Here is a 13514-nt window from a genome sequence, read left to right as displayed (position 1 = left end):
TATGAGATTTAGGACACTGAATTTTACACTTTCAGCTCCCCTTGAGTCTGTTATGTCTATATATGGTGCTGCGCCACATCTTTCTGACTGTACTTCCTTCTTCTTCCATATCTTCAAGTGTGATGATGTTTTCTCCTTTTGGTGTGGTGCCCATACCTTGTTGTTGTATTTCTTTGCTATATGTCCAAGCTTGTTACATGAATAACATCTCATATGTTTCATATTCCTCCTGTAGCAATCAACAGCTTTGTGACAAAACATATTGCAAGAAAAACAATATCCATTAATGTACTTGGAATGTGATGATCTTTCTGTATGACGGTCTTGAACCACTCTTCTTTTGCATCTGGCTGCAACATGTCCAATATTATGAAATACATAACATTGAACATTATTCATCGGAGGAGTAAAAGATTTTCTTTGAAGAATTTCTTTCCTTGGGTGTTGATGGGGTTGACCTCTCATCTCCTTGTTGATTATTTTAGATTTTACATTAGAATTCCTTGCCTCTCCTTGTGAGCTTGATTCATCTTCAACAGATTCATAAAAACCAAGGCCAGTTTTGATAGCAGGAGACCTTTGACTACTAAGAATATCATCCAAGATCTTAGTACTATCTTGAAATCGTAAGAGCTTATCCTTTTCTTCTAAGTTATCTTTAATAATATTTACCTCAACCTGATGTTGCTCCTCCTTTTCGTGATACTACTTCTTCATGTTTTTTTCAGCTTTTCTTCCTTCTTCCAACTGATGTCTTAGTTCAAGAACTTCGTTTTCTTGTTTTTCAAGAGCTTGGAGAAGTTCTTTATTCTGTGTCTTTCATTCTTCAAGATCTTCCTTTAGCGAGAGGATCATAGGTTCAAGCCTTTCATAGTAACTAGATCTATCTCTGAGTTTCTTGATCGTTGTGCTTCTTTCATTGACTTCATTTCTTAATGATGTCACTTCATCCTGCAACTTTTGACATTGAACTACCTTGTCCTTGAATACCTTCCTTACCTTGTTTTCTTCCTCTAGTTGAACTTTTAGTTTGGTAGCTTCTTCTTTGAAAGCACATTCCCTTTTGTTCAATAGATCTTGTTGATATCTAATTTTGTCTGTAAGCCTTTTAAATTCTGCCTCTATTTGATATCTTTCTTGCTCACCCATAAGAACAAATTCAGTTGTTTCGCTATCATTCTCATCATCTTCACATGGATGGATAAATGTATCACCAGAGGATAACAAATTCATACATGATAGATCTTGTTCATCTTCATTCTGAAGTGATTCTGAATTTGAGGTGCTTCTTCCACATAATCCCAAATCGATGCTCCCACTGTCATAGTTCTTTTGAGATGTCTTCTTCTTCTTAGGCACTTTCTTCTTAAGCTTCTTTCCCATTGATCTACGGATCTCCTTCAAGCGATCAAGCTTCTACCAAAGGACCTGCTCGGATACCAATTGTTGGAAATAATACTGAGAGGGGTGGTGAATCAGTATTATCAAATCAATAAAACTTTTTCATTTCCATATTTAGATACATATACGCTACTTCAATTAATAGAACCTGCGTGTATACGCAGCTGTGTCTAATGCAACTAGCATATCTATAATTCAGTTAAGCCATTAAATGTTGATCTTTAGTTAGTGCATCAGAACTTAATTAACCATATGAATAGTAAGCAGGTGCAGTAAAATAGAACAGATCATCACACACATGAACACCATGATATAAGGTGGAAACCCAATGTGCGTGAAAACCACCTGCTGCAAGTCGTCTTTATCTTCTTTTAATAAGAAACTTCATTTTACAATATTTTGTATTGGTGCAGCCTTATACCAGTACATAGGCTTCCACCTGCAAAAGGCTACAACCTTCTCTCGTTCTCTAAACTCTCCTGGAAGGGAGCTACAACCCACTTAGCTCTTGTACTAGCTGATCCATTTACTAGTACATAGGTGCCGGTCTACTGAAGCGCTCCAATCTTTACTCGTTTTCCAGCTGCTACTGGAAGGGAGCTACCACCCCCTTAGCTCTTGTACTAGCTGATGTACTAGTACGTAGGTGCCAACCTACAGAAGGCTACAACCTTCTCTTTCTTCCTCCAGGTACGTTTCATACATTTTTAGACTAGATACTCCTGAAGCACAACACATTAATTTGAAGGCCACGTTTCATACAATTTTCATACTGGACCCATCAATATCATTGAAGCACAAAATAAATCCTACTAGCATCATCAATCTTTGAATTACTGAAACACTGAAACCCTGTCAACAACACAGTCACTAGAACATAGAGCAGACAATAGAACTCTGCAATAACAATCAGACCCAACTGCAACTTGAAATATCATACTTCATAATGTATACGCCACTACGATGAACCAAACCTGTGTACATACGCGCTTTCACCAAAGCCAACCCACGTACAGATCTATAAATATTCAATCATGACTTGCAGCTATTTCAAACTTAAGTTATACCCAGTTCAGAACATTACGTGTGTCAGTATACAGATCTATAATAAGCATAATCAACCATACAGAGATAGTTCATTTCAAACCATTTGATCCCGATCTCTCCTTAGATCTTGTTCTCCATCAACCGATGAGATTCCTCCTTAGCTTAGATCAAGCAATTGCATCATCAACCCATAACCTGCATACTGGATCTCATACTTCATCAGATATTCAAGACTTCCTCAATGCATTGCCTAATGATCTTCTTCACCTTTTATAGTCTTAGGCCTTACTCAATACCATGGTCCAAAACCATAACAAATCAATACCATGGACCCAATACTTGGGATCAACACTTCTGACGAGATACCATGGCCCAAAACCATAGGTCCACATACCAAGGACTTAATACCATGGACCAAAACCCAATGTACGCGCCTTCCCTTGCATTAAAGTGCGTGTACGCTACTACGATGAACCAAACCCGCGTACATACGCGCTTTCACCAAAGCCAACCCACGTACAGATCTATAAATATTCAATCATGACTTGCAGCTATTTCAAACTTAAGTTATACCAAGTTCAGAACATTACGTGTGTCAGTATACAGATCTATAATAAGCATAATCAACCATATAGAGATAGTTCATTTCAAACCATTTGATCCCGATCTCTCCTTAGATCTTGTTCTCCATCAACCGATGAGATTCCTCCTTAGCTCAGATCAAGCAATTGCATCATCAACCCATAACCTGCATACTGGATCTCATACTTCATCAGATATTCAAGACTTTCTCAATGCATTGCCTAATCATCTTCTTCTCCTTTTATAGTCTTAGGCCTTACTCAATACCATGGTCCAAAACCATAACAAATCAATACCATGGACCCAATACTTGGGATCAACACTTCTGACGAGATACCATGGCCCAAAACCATAGGTCCACATACCAAGGACTTAATACCATGGACCAAACCCAATGTACGCGCCTTCCCTTGCATGAAAGTGCGTGTATACGCATACGTGCCTTTTGATCGATGATCCCGCGTGTATACGCGACTTTGATAAGAGGAACCTGTGTATACCTTATTTTATTCATTCTTTGTAGTCTGATCATCAATTCTTTGCTACTGACCTGCTACACTATGATCTGTTATCTGTGTGATTTTCCATCAAGTACAACACTTGTCTCATAATGCCAACACCTGCTTCATGACTGTTGCTTAAATAAGTTTTTTTTGGCTCTCGCTGTCAACAATGAACTACAACGGAGAACCCTTCACCCACATCTATGAGTGGAATAGGCATTCCCCCTATTCTGGATCTCCAGGCTCAATCTTCTGGATCTTAGCGGTGGCCACAATGGCACTAGGCTCCAGGTCAATGATTTGATTCCCTTTTTCATTTACCTTGTCAGGTTTTGACTCAGACTTGGAACATGCGTCAGACTCAAAAGCCTTTAGCTTGGCCACCAATGATTATTTGGCCCGCCACTCACTTGTGTTGTGAGTAGAGCTCTTATGGAACTCACACCACTTTCCCATGTCCTTCTTTGTCTTCGTGGTGTTGTTCTTTTCTTATGGCTTCAACAAGTTCTTCTGGGTTGCCTTACCTTTGCCTTGCCCTTTGCTCTACGGTTTGGGGGTGCCTTTCCTCATCCAAGAGGATCTTCATAAAAGTACCAGTGGCATGAGAAAAGGCTTAAAACTCAAAGTGGCAGAATCTGGATAAGCTTAGCATCAGATTTAAGTTCTTATCATCCTAATTCCAATGGTGTGAACGACACTCAAATCCGAGTCCATATGACAAAGTTAGAGAAATTTAAAGTTTTAGTTGGACTTGTCAAGGTAGCATGGAGAAGATGACATGGCATAGTTTTAGTGAATAAGGGAGCGCCATGTGGTAAGATGCCACTGGACACCGCATATCACATATCGTTGAAAAGGAGGAGCACTTAAGGAAGAATCAACCCCTGGCGTTCCCGGTTGCGATTATGATATCACATATCGCAGGTCAGAGGAGTTACAAGTCAGCCCTGATAAGACTTAGTTGGGATGCGATATACATCACATATCGAAATCAAGGCCTAGTGCTTGCGATATGGTTCAGGGGAAAACTTTTGAATTCGATTTCACGGTGGGCGCTGATACTACGATAAGGAGCCTAGACTCGAAATGTTATACAGTGTGATTAATAAATCGACGGATCCATAGGTGTTACAGAGTGTTAACCATTGCGCTAAGGGTTTCATGCTGATTGCAATAATGTGACGGGAGAGCCAGATGCGAATACATTATGTTATATGGTGAATTTTCATGTCGGGTCCATATTTATCGCAGGATGTTGTGTCTAGGCATTTGACTATTCGCCGATAAGCTGGAACCGCTGATGAACCTGCCGTCGAGAGTCATGCGCTATTGAAATTGGTTGATGGATAATGGCTTACTATTGCAGAAGGGTAGTTGTCATGAATCCTTTAGGCTCACTCCTTCTTGCTAACCTTGGGTATTATGTTGAAACTGCCCCAATTTTGAGGGATGCTGTCATGATCTTATAGATATAACTATTGTGTCGGAGAAAGGCAGGAGATGACTAGATGAATACATGGATTTTACTGAATACAACAGACCCTAACGCCGATAGCAGGCTGAAACTTTGACTTGAGCCACAGGGAGGTTTCAGGAAGGTTGCAAAAGGCCCGATTATCCAAATTGAGAGTTTGGATAGGTGTTTTTGCACTTTTTTTCCAACAATTCAGTGGTTTTGTCTGTTTCAAAGCTAGGCACTCCATTCTCTTCCCATCTATCAGCTTGGAGGTATAAGGGTTGAAATTTCTTGTTGATGTACTTTTATCTCTTTTATGCCACTAATAAAAAAGAGGGCCTCCCCACTATTGAGCAGGGCCTGGAGACGTAGTCCAAATTGGATGAACTTCATAATCAAATCATTGTGTCATGGTTTTTGTGTTCTTTTGATTATTTCCACATTGTTTTTGTGCTTTTAAGTTCCATGGTTAATTAAATCTGTTATATTTAATTCTGATGCATCTATAAGTAAAATATCTTGGATCAAATTTGGTATCAGAGCAGGTCTTTGTAGATGCGAATTGCATGAGTTTATGCTAACGCGGAACAAGATACGAAAAGGAGAAGGAATGCTTAACTCATTTGATCCTGAAGCAAGATGTGCACATCAAATAAGAAACATGGCTAATGAAGAAGCTAGTTGGGAAGAGGAACAAAATTTTCGTAAGGTATTCTACAATATGGCAGGAAAAGTAGACAAGTTGTTTGTAGAGTATGAGAAGGCACTTGGGCATGAGAAGAAGGATGTCGATGATCATGAATCATCAAATCAAGAAGGTGGTGGAGAAGATCCTCCTCCCTCTCCTTCTTCTAGTGATAGTTCTCATCACTCTCATAGAAATTCCAAACAGACCTCTAAGAAATCGTTCATCAAGTTAGACGTGAAGTTTGATCTGCCCATGTACAATGGAGAATGTAGTGCAAAAAAACTCAATAACTGGATTAGACAGATAGAGGTTTATTGTAGAATCCATAAGATTGAAGAAGATGAGGCGAAATTCCAGTTAGCATCTCTTTGGCTGAGCAACACTTCCCTCCTTTGGTGGGAGAGAAAGTTACAAAAGGGAAATACAAAGTCAGGTAACCTTCTGTCATCTTGGTCTAGTATTATTTATGCATTAAAAGACCAATTCTACCCTCTGGGTTATAAGAAAAAGGAACTTATGGGTTGGCAATATTCAAGGCAAGGTAAGGGCCAAAATGTACAAAGCTTCACAGAAGAATTTCTAAAACAAACACTAAATCTGGGCATCTCATTAGATGCACCTGAAATTGTAACTAAGTACATAGGTGCACTGCATAGTTACATCAGACACTCGTTATTACTGTTCGAGCCTACTTCAATTGATATGGCCAACGTTAAAGTTTTACATCTTGAAATTCGAGGCATGAACGATCGAGTTGACCAAACCAAGAAGATGTGATTCAAACCTCAACATGGAAAATTCCAAAAGAAAGGAAAAGGGAAGGAAAAGAAGACCGTCGCAACCAAGAAGCAGGACGGAGCAACACCGTCGTGCACTCACTGCACGAAGGATGGGCATGACGAGGACCTCTATTGGAAGCTGCATCCAGAACTGAGGCCAAAGAGATTCAGTGGAAAGGGGAAGTAGAAGACAATGGAAACAATGTAGGATCTTGGATTGGACTCCAGCGATGAGACATTGATCACAACCATGGGTGCAAGAAGTACTCTTTCTATTAATGATAGTTCTGATTTGGTTGCAAGAACTAGTTATTTGAATGAGCATGTGAGTCATGAGTGAAGGTGAATTGAGTTGCATATGAAGGTGGAAACTCTATTTGATTCAGGTTCCCAAGAAAACTTAATCTCAGAGTCCTTAGTGAAAATTTTAGGCCTTGAAACTAAACCTCATTCGAGTCCATACTCGCTTGGTTGGGTAAGCGATCAAGCCAAATTGTAGGTCACCAAGCAATGTAGGGCTAGATTTGTAATTTGTTCTAAATTAATCAATGAGGTAGAGTTAGATGTAGTACCTTTGGAAATATGTGGAATTATCTTGGGAAGCCCATATTTATATGATAGAAAGCTCATTTTCTTTCGACATGAAAACAAGTACGACCTCACAAAAGATGGGGTAGAGTATATAGTCAGAGCTCATCATGCAAAAGTTAGTGCTAGCATTGTCAATATGGGATAGATTAAAAGACTGCTTAATTCTAATAAAGGGTGCATGCTCATGGTAGTGAGGGTGAAAGAACCTGAGACAACTGACGCTTTCAGAGGTTGTGATCTTGATCATAAGAAGGGATTATTTGAAATTGTTTTTGACTATAATGAATTGTTTTAGGAACCGAGAGGATTTCCCCCTAAATGGGAAATCCAACATGAGAGCCATTTGCAACAGGATGCCCCTTTACCAAATGTTGGCATGTACGGGATGGATTTTATTGAGAGGGAGGAGATTAAGAAACAAGTGCAGGAACTGTTAAATCAGAGAGTCATTAGACCAAGTTCTTCTCCTTGTGGCTCACCAATCATGTTGGTGCCCAAGAAAGGTGGCACATGGAGGATGTGTGTGGATTAGAGGGCGTTGAACAAGATCACAGTGAAGAATCGATACCCTCTCCCTCGCATTAATGAATTATTAGATCAATTAAAAAATGTTGTTTGTTTTTCCAAGCTGGATTTGCGTAGTGGTTAGCACCAGGTGAGAACTACAAATCCGGACGTCTGGAAAACTGCGTTCAAAACCAAGCAGGGGTTGTTCGAATGGATGGTGATTCCATTCGGCCTGTGCAATGCTCCAACCACATTCAAGCTCAAGGTAATGAATGATTTATTTTTGCCATTTCTTGATCATTTTGTTCTTGTGTATCTAGAAAAGATTCTTGTGTACAGTAGGACATGGGAGGAACATATGTGTCACATAAAGAAAGTGCTTGATGTTCTGAGGAAAGATAAATTATATTTGAAATTGTCAAAGTGTGAGTTTTGAAATACTTCTCTGATTTATCTAGGCCATTTTGTTGGTAATGGGCAATTAAGGATAGATCCCTCTAAAGTGGACGCGATAATGAAATGGCCTGAACCCATGACTCTCACAGAAGTTTGAAGTTTTTTGGGCACAGCACAATATTGGAGAAGGTTCATAGAAAACTTCTCCATTATCGTAACCCCCTGGCATGCCTTGACTAGTGTGAAGCAGGCCTTTCAGTGGGGGAGGAAAACAACAGAAATTCTTCAACACACTGAAAGAGAAGATCAACATGACACCATTTCTTGCTTTACTAGACCTTCAAAAACCTTTCGAAATCGAAATAGATGCCAATAGATATGCCATGGGTGTTGTATTGATGAAGCAAAGAAAGTTTTTCTGTTACCATTCAGAGACTTTCTCCCAAGTTGTTGTGAATTATCCTACGTATGACTCGGAGTTGTATGCCTCGGTATAGAGTGTAAAAAAGTGGAAACACTATTTGATCGGAAAAAGGACCATCATCCACACGGATCATCAACCCTTGTAGTATCTTCATTCACAGACCAAGCTTTAGCAAGCCCGTCACTTCAGATGGATGGGATTCATCCAACAATTTCATTTGGAAATAAAATATAAGAAGGGAACTAGCAAAAAAGTAGCAGATATTCTTTCGCACCCTCCTATTTTTGCATCTATAGTTTTGAAAACAAAAATCTTTGTCGTTAGAAAGTTATGCTGAACAATATGCTAACGATAATGATTTTAAAGAAATATATGCGAAAATGACTCATGGATCGCAAGTGGACATTACTTACAGGGAAATCTATCATACCACCTTGGAAAATTGTGTATACCTAGTGATGAGATGGTTCATGTAATCTGAGAGGCTCATACCTCTCTGGTGTCTTGTCATTTTGGCATTGAGAAACATTTATGTCATTTATACTAGTATCATGAAGCTTCTTCTGTATCAAGATTTCAAAAAAAATATAAAACTCCAATTCTAAGAAACTATATTAATACGACTAATCTAAATTCATCTTAAATGATAAAAAAACTTATCCCTCTACCATTTTTATCTTTTATAGATTTAAAATTAAAATAAATTTATTTTATAAAATTATTTATATTTAATTATATAGAAAAACACCATGAATTAAAAATCAACTCATTTGAATCTATAATTATTAATTAACACCGTAACAACTCTTTTAACCATAATCTCTTCCGTTTTTCCCACTTCTAAAATTTCAGTTTCATGTTTTCAAATCCATAATTTTATTTATGGATATTAATATATACGCTAAAATAAGTGTAACCTATACAACATTATTACGCCGTAAGGCATTCCTCTTTGAAAGCCACTCCCCCAAGCTGCTATTGTGTCAATTTGTAGACCATAGATCCTATAGGTTAGACGATTAGAAGATTTTCCACCGTAGGATAATTATAGGCGGTTATAGATTACTAGGCCGATAATTGATCCGTGGTCTTCAACCCATTTCCATCTTCCTCTTCGCGCAAGGACAAAGTGTTCTTAAGCGCTAACCCAAACAAGCCTGCCAGAGAAAAGGCCAGGGTCACTGGTAAGGCTCAAACCGAAACATGCCAGTGAGGGGTCACGCGCAGTGGTAAGTTACTTTGTTTTCCAACCTTCAGGTTGGCTTGCTTTCTAGAAGTATTAGTCACAGGTTTGACCTCGACTAATTGCTTATGCTTCGATTCCCGATGAATTGATTCTTCTGAGTAGTTTGGGTCGTTTGATTTGGTTTCTTGTTAGCTCTGGTCTAAGTTTGATCCGATTGTCGGTTTGACCAGGTTTTAGATGTGCCCAGATTGAATTCGATGGCTTTGATCCAGTGGTTTTTATACGTTCCCAGGCTTTGTCGAGATAGTCCCAGGTTTGATCTAGGCTTGATGGAGATAGTCTCATGTTCGATATGACATATCACTTATGCTTATGGTTAGCTATGCTCCCAGGTTTGATCCAGCGGGACTGGGTTGAGATGGAAATGGTTAGCTCCGGTGGCTGTTTCAATATGGAAATGGGTCGATCCCCGATTGATTTCTTTTGAAAATGGTTAGCTTGAAATAGGCCAGTCAGAGATCACTCCTATTGGTAAGTTACTTTGTTTTCATTCTAGTTGTCTTCTTCACTCTTGCTGTGCTACATAGGGCTTTTCCCCAAACAAAACAAAAAACTGAGAAAGAGAAGCTCTACTCATGTAATACTAGAACTCTAGTCAGTACATGAAGCTCTTGTAAGTTCCCAGTAGTTAGAGCATCTAGTCGTCATAGACAATCATAGTCGCTTGAACCAGTCAAACTATCGATACTGTACATTCTAAGAACAATCCCTATTACGGTGGCCCAGAATATCCTCATGGAGTGGATAGGCATAATTGTGACTCTAGAAGGGGGCTACCTAAAGAAGTACATAGAAGAACTCTGAGACTTCGCTTCTTATGAGAAGCACATGCTAGGATACATGTTATAGCATTTACATATTTTGCAGAAGTGCAATATTTTTTCTTTGCCTCATTCATGCTTATGGATATAAATACTTGGGTACTTCATTTCCACTATCAATGAATAATTTTTTTCAAATTGACAATATAGTTGATTTACTTTGACAATATTTCATAAAATTTAACTGGTGTCTCCCTCCAGGGCTTTTGTGTCAATAATAAGTAGAGGCGTGAGTTTATGTTTCGTGATTTCTCTTCCTTTCCAAGTATTCCTATTCTTTGCAACCATTTCATTTTCTAATTGGAGCAACCCAGAAATGTTGCAATTCATCATTAAGTCCAGAGGTATAGTAAATATACAAATTTACTACAAGAAAAATATATGTAACACAATTCAGCACAAACTTTATTTATTTTTGAAATCTGTTCATCTGAAACAGCCTTCAGAAAGTCTTGACTTAATTTCTTTCGTAGTGGGATTTGACACCCCAAGATTGCAATGGTAATAGATGATTGATTGAAGGTTTGGGAGGACAGAGATCAATCTCATGTTCATGTTCTTCCAGCTTTTGCACCATACTATGCTCGATTCGAAGAGGTATTTTTTATTTCTCTTATTTTGATCCATTATTATTATGAGAGATAAACATATCTTGGAGGATTCCAACTTTACACCTCTATTAATTTTTTAGTTATGTGCTTTGTAGAATGGTCAACCTGTACCAATATTATGTATTGCAAGAAATGTATCTTTTAATGTCAGAGGTGGTTTTTGTATTAAGTTTGGATGCATAAAGGTTTTAGTATTGATTATGTGTTTAAGAAAACCCCTTTCAATAGCAAGAAAGAAATTAATTTAAAGTTCTATTTGATTATACTATAAATGTCCTTTCTGTTGTAAAAAGCTACATGCATTTTAATATTGGTGGATGTCTGCGTTATTACAGAGATTTTGGTGAGGGCCTTTCTTAAATAATGGCTAGAATCTTATGTGAAACTGATGTGGCAAATCTTCCATACATTTTAATATTGCTGGATGTCTGCGTTATTATAGAGATTTTGATGAGGGACTTTCTCAAACAATGGCTAGAATCTTATGTGAAATTGATGTGGCAAATCTTCCATCTGCACCTGATGTCAGCAACTACTTGGTGAGAGAGATCTGAACTCTAGATTCTCTTTGTCATTATGTTTTTCATATTCTACTCATGGATTATATCTGCCTTTTTCTTTTCAACATAAGCCCAGTCCAAATTGATCTGCTGAATCTCCAATGAACTCTGAAGCTGGTTATGGTAAGTCAAATTTCATCGGTTACAAGACACAAATTACCATACCGAGGGGGTAAAAGACTTCCACGACTAAAGTATGATGCCCTTGTAAACATGTCCCCTTACTCAGGACAATGACAACGAGGACTCTGGGACCACTGGTATGGCTCTGGGGCCAGTCAATGAGTAAGGTTGGCTAGGCATGTTTCAATCTTGACCCAAAGATGGTTTCGACATAGGTGATTACTCCTTTCGCTAAGTGAGTGTGAGTGCTAATCCAAACCCATCATATGTGAGGAGCTACTTTCCGTAGCTAATTCAATTTCCCATAATTTCTAGATGCGAAGCCAAACAAGGTTGTTTAGAATGAAAATTAATGTGACTAAATAGACATGACATGCCATACAGGGGCAGGGGCATCCAGCTCCTTCAATAAATTGTCGAATCCACAACAGTTTCTTCAGCCTGAGCATCATGGACCAGTAAGAGAACGAAAGGATCTTGATGAATAATGGATTCACCTATAAGGCTCAGTTTTCAGATTCTGCAGAATGAAGGAAATAGCCTAGACCCTTTTAATTCATCTAGAACTTACCAAAACTACCTTTTCTATGGAGATGACTTCACTAACTACCTTCTCTAAAGAAGCGGTTAGGCATCCTTAGATGAAAGAGTGTTATTCCAGGATTGATAGTTCTACCTCCCACCTCTGCCTCGTGTGCTTCTGTTGGATCAACAAGTGGAACTGTCTGTTTATTTCTCCTGTTTTGATCCATTATTATTATGAGAGATAAAAATATCTTGGAGAAGTCCAACTTTACACCTCTACTAATTTCATAGTTATGTGCCTTGCAAAAAGGTAAACCCGTACCAATAATATGTATTGCAAGAAATATAGCTTTTAATGTCAGAGGTGGTTTTTTTAAGTGAGTAGTATGTTTTTGTATTAAGTTTGGATGCAGAAAGGTTTCAGTATTGATTAAGCATTTAAAAACTTCCCTTTCACCAGCATGAAATAAATTCATTTAAATTTCTATTTGATTATACTATAAATGTCCTTTCTGTTGTCAAAAAGTACATGTGTTTTAATATTGTTGGATGTCTGTGTTATTACAGAGATTTTGATGAGGGCCTTTCTCAAACAATCACAAGAATCTTATACGAAACTAATGTGGCAGATCTTCCATCTGCGCTTGATGTTAGCAACTACTTGGTGAGAAAGGTTTGAACTCTGGATTCTCTTTGTCATTATGTTTTTCATATTCTGCTCTTGCATTATATCCTTGTGTGTAGCATGACTGATTCAACATCAAGTTAGCCTGACACATGTTTTTTTTTCTTTGTATTCTATGCGGGTATGGGGTACAGGATGAAGCAGCTATAACAAATGGAAATACTGACTTGCCTGTGCTAGGGCCCAGAATACATGATTTACGGTGAATCTAAAAGGGGATTGAAACATGTAAATTGCAGTCCTTTTTAGTGTTCAATGTTGGGTTGGCTATATCATGAGTAAATGGCTAACTAATAGAGAAAAATATTTACTTATTATCCTCAAATGAGATTTTGTAACTGGTCATTAGCTTCAAGCAGTCAAAGAAAACTTTTAGTTATAACAGATTGCCCATCATTTTGTTGGTTTACCATTTTAAGCATATTGGAGCCCACTATGCAAATGATATTATTATTTACAGTTTTCATTGTTACTTCAGGATGAAAACGTAGTTCCAAAATCTAGCGATGCCTTGTGTTGTGATGGACACTCAAGATCCAAAATCATTAATGGTCCCTTTTTAGCAAGAA

At 38.2% G+C, this 13514-nt stretch overlaps 1 long non-coding RNA gene across 1 annotated transcript; it reads left to right on the top strand.

Annotated features, from left to right (window-relative positions):
- Window positions 1-10887: 10887 nt before the first annotated feature.
- Window positions 10888-12934, top strand: LOC149231460 (uncharacterized). The gene is made up of 3 exons (XR_016247447.1): window positions 10888-11038; window positions 11495-11591; window positions 12828-12934. It is a non-coding gene; the product is annotated as an uncharacterized LOC149231460 (long non-coding RNA).
- Window positions 12935-13514: the final 580 nt, after the last annotated feature.

The sequence above is a fragment of the Pinus tabuliformis genome, chromosome J, assembly GCF_031772625.1.
Source record: "Pinus tabuliformis cultivar Carrire ecotype Pingquan chromosome J, CPIR1, whole genome shotgun sequence".
Classification (NCBI taxonomy): Eukaryota; Viridiplantae; Streptophyta; class Pinopsida; order Pinales; family Pinaceae; genus Pinus; species Pinus tabuliformis.
The sequence above is the reverse complement of the archived record's forward strand: the minus strand, read 5'-3'. Positions and strand labels throughout refer to the sequence as shown.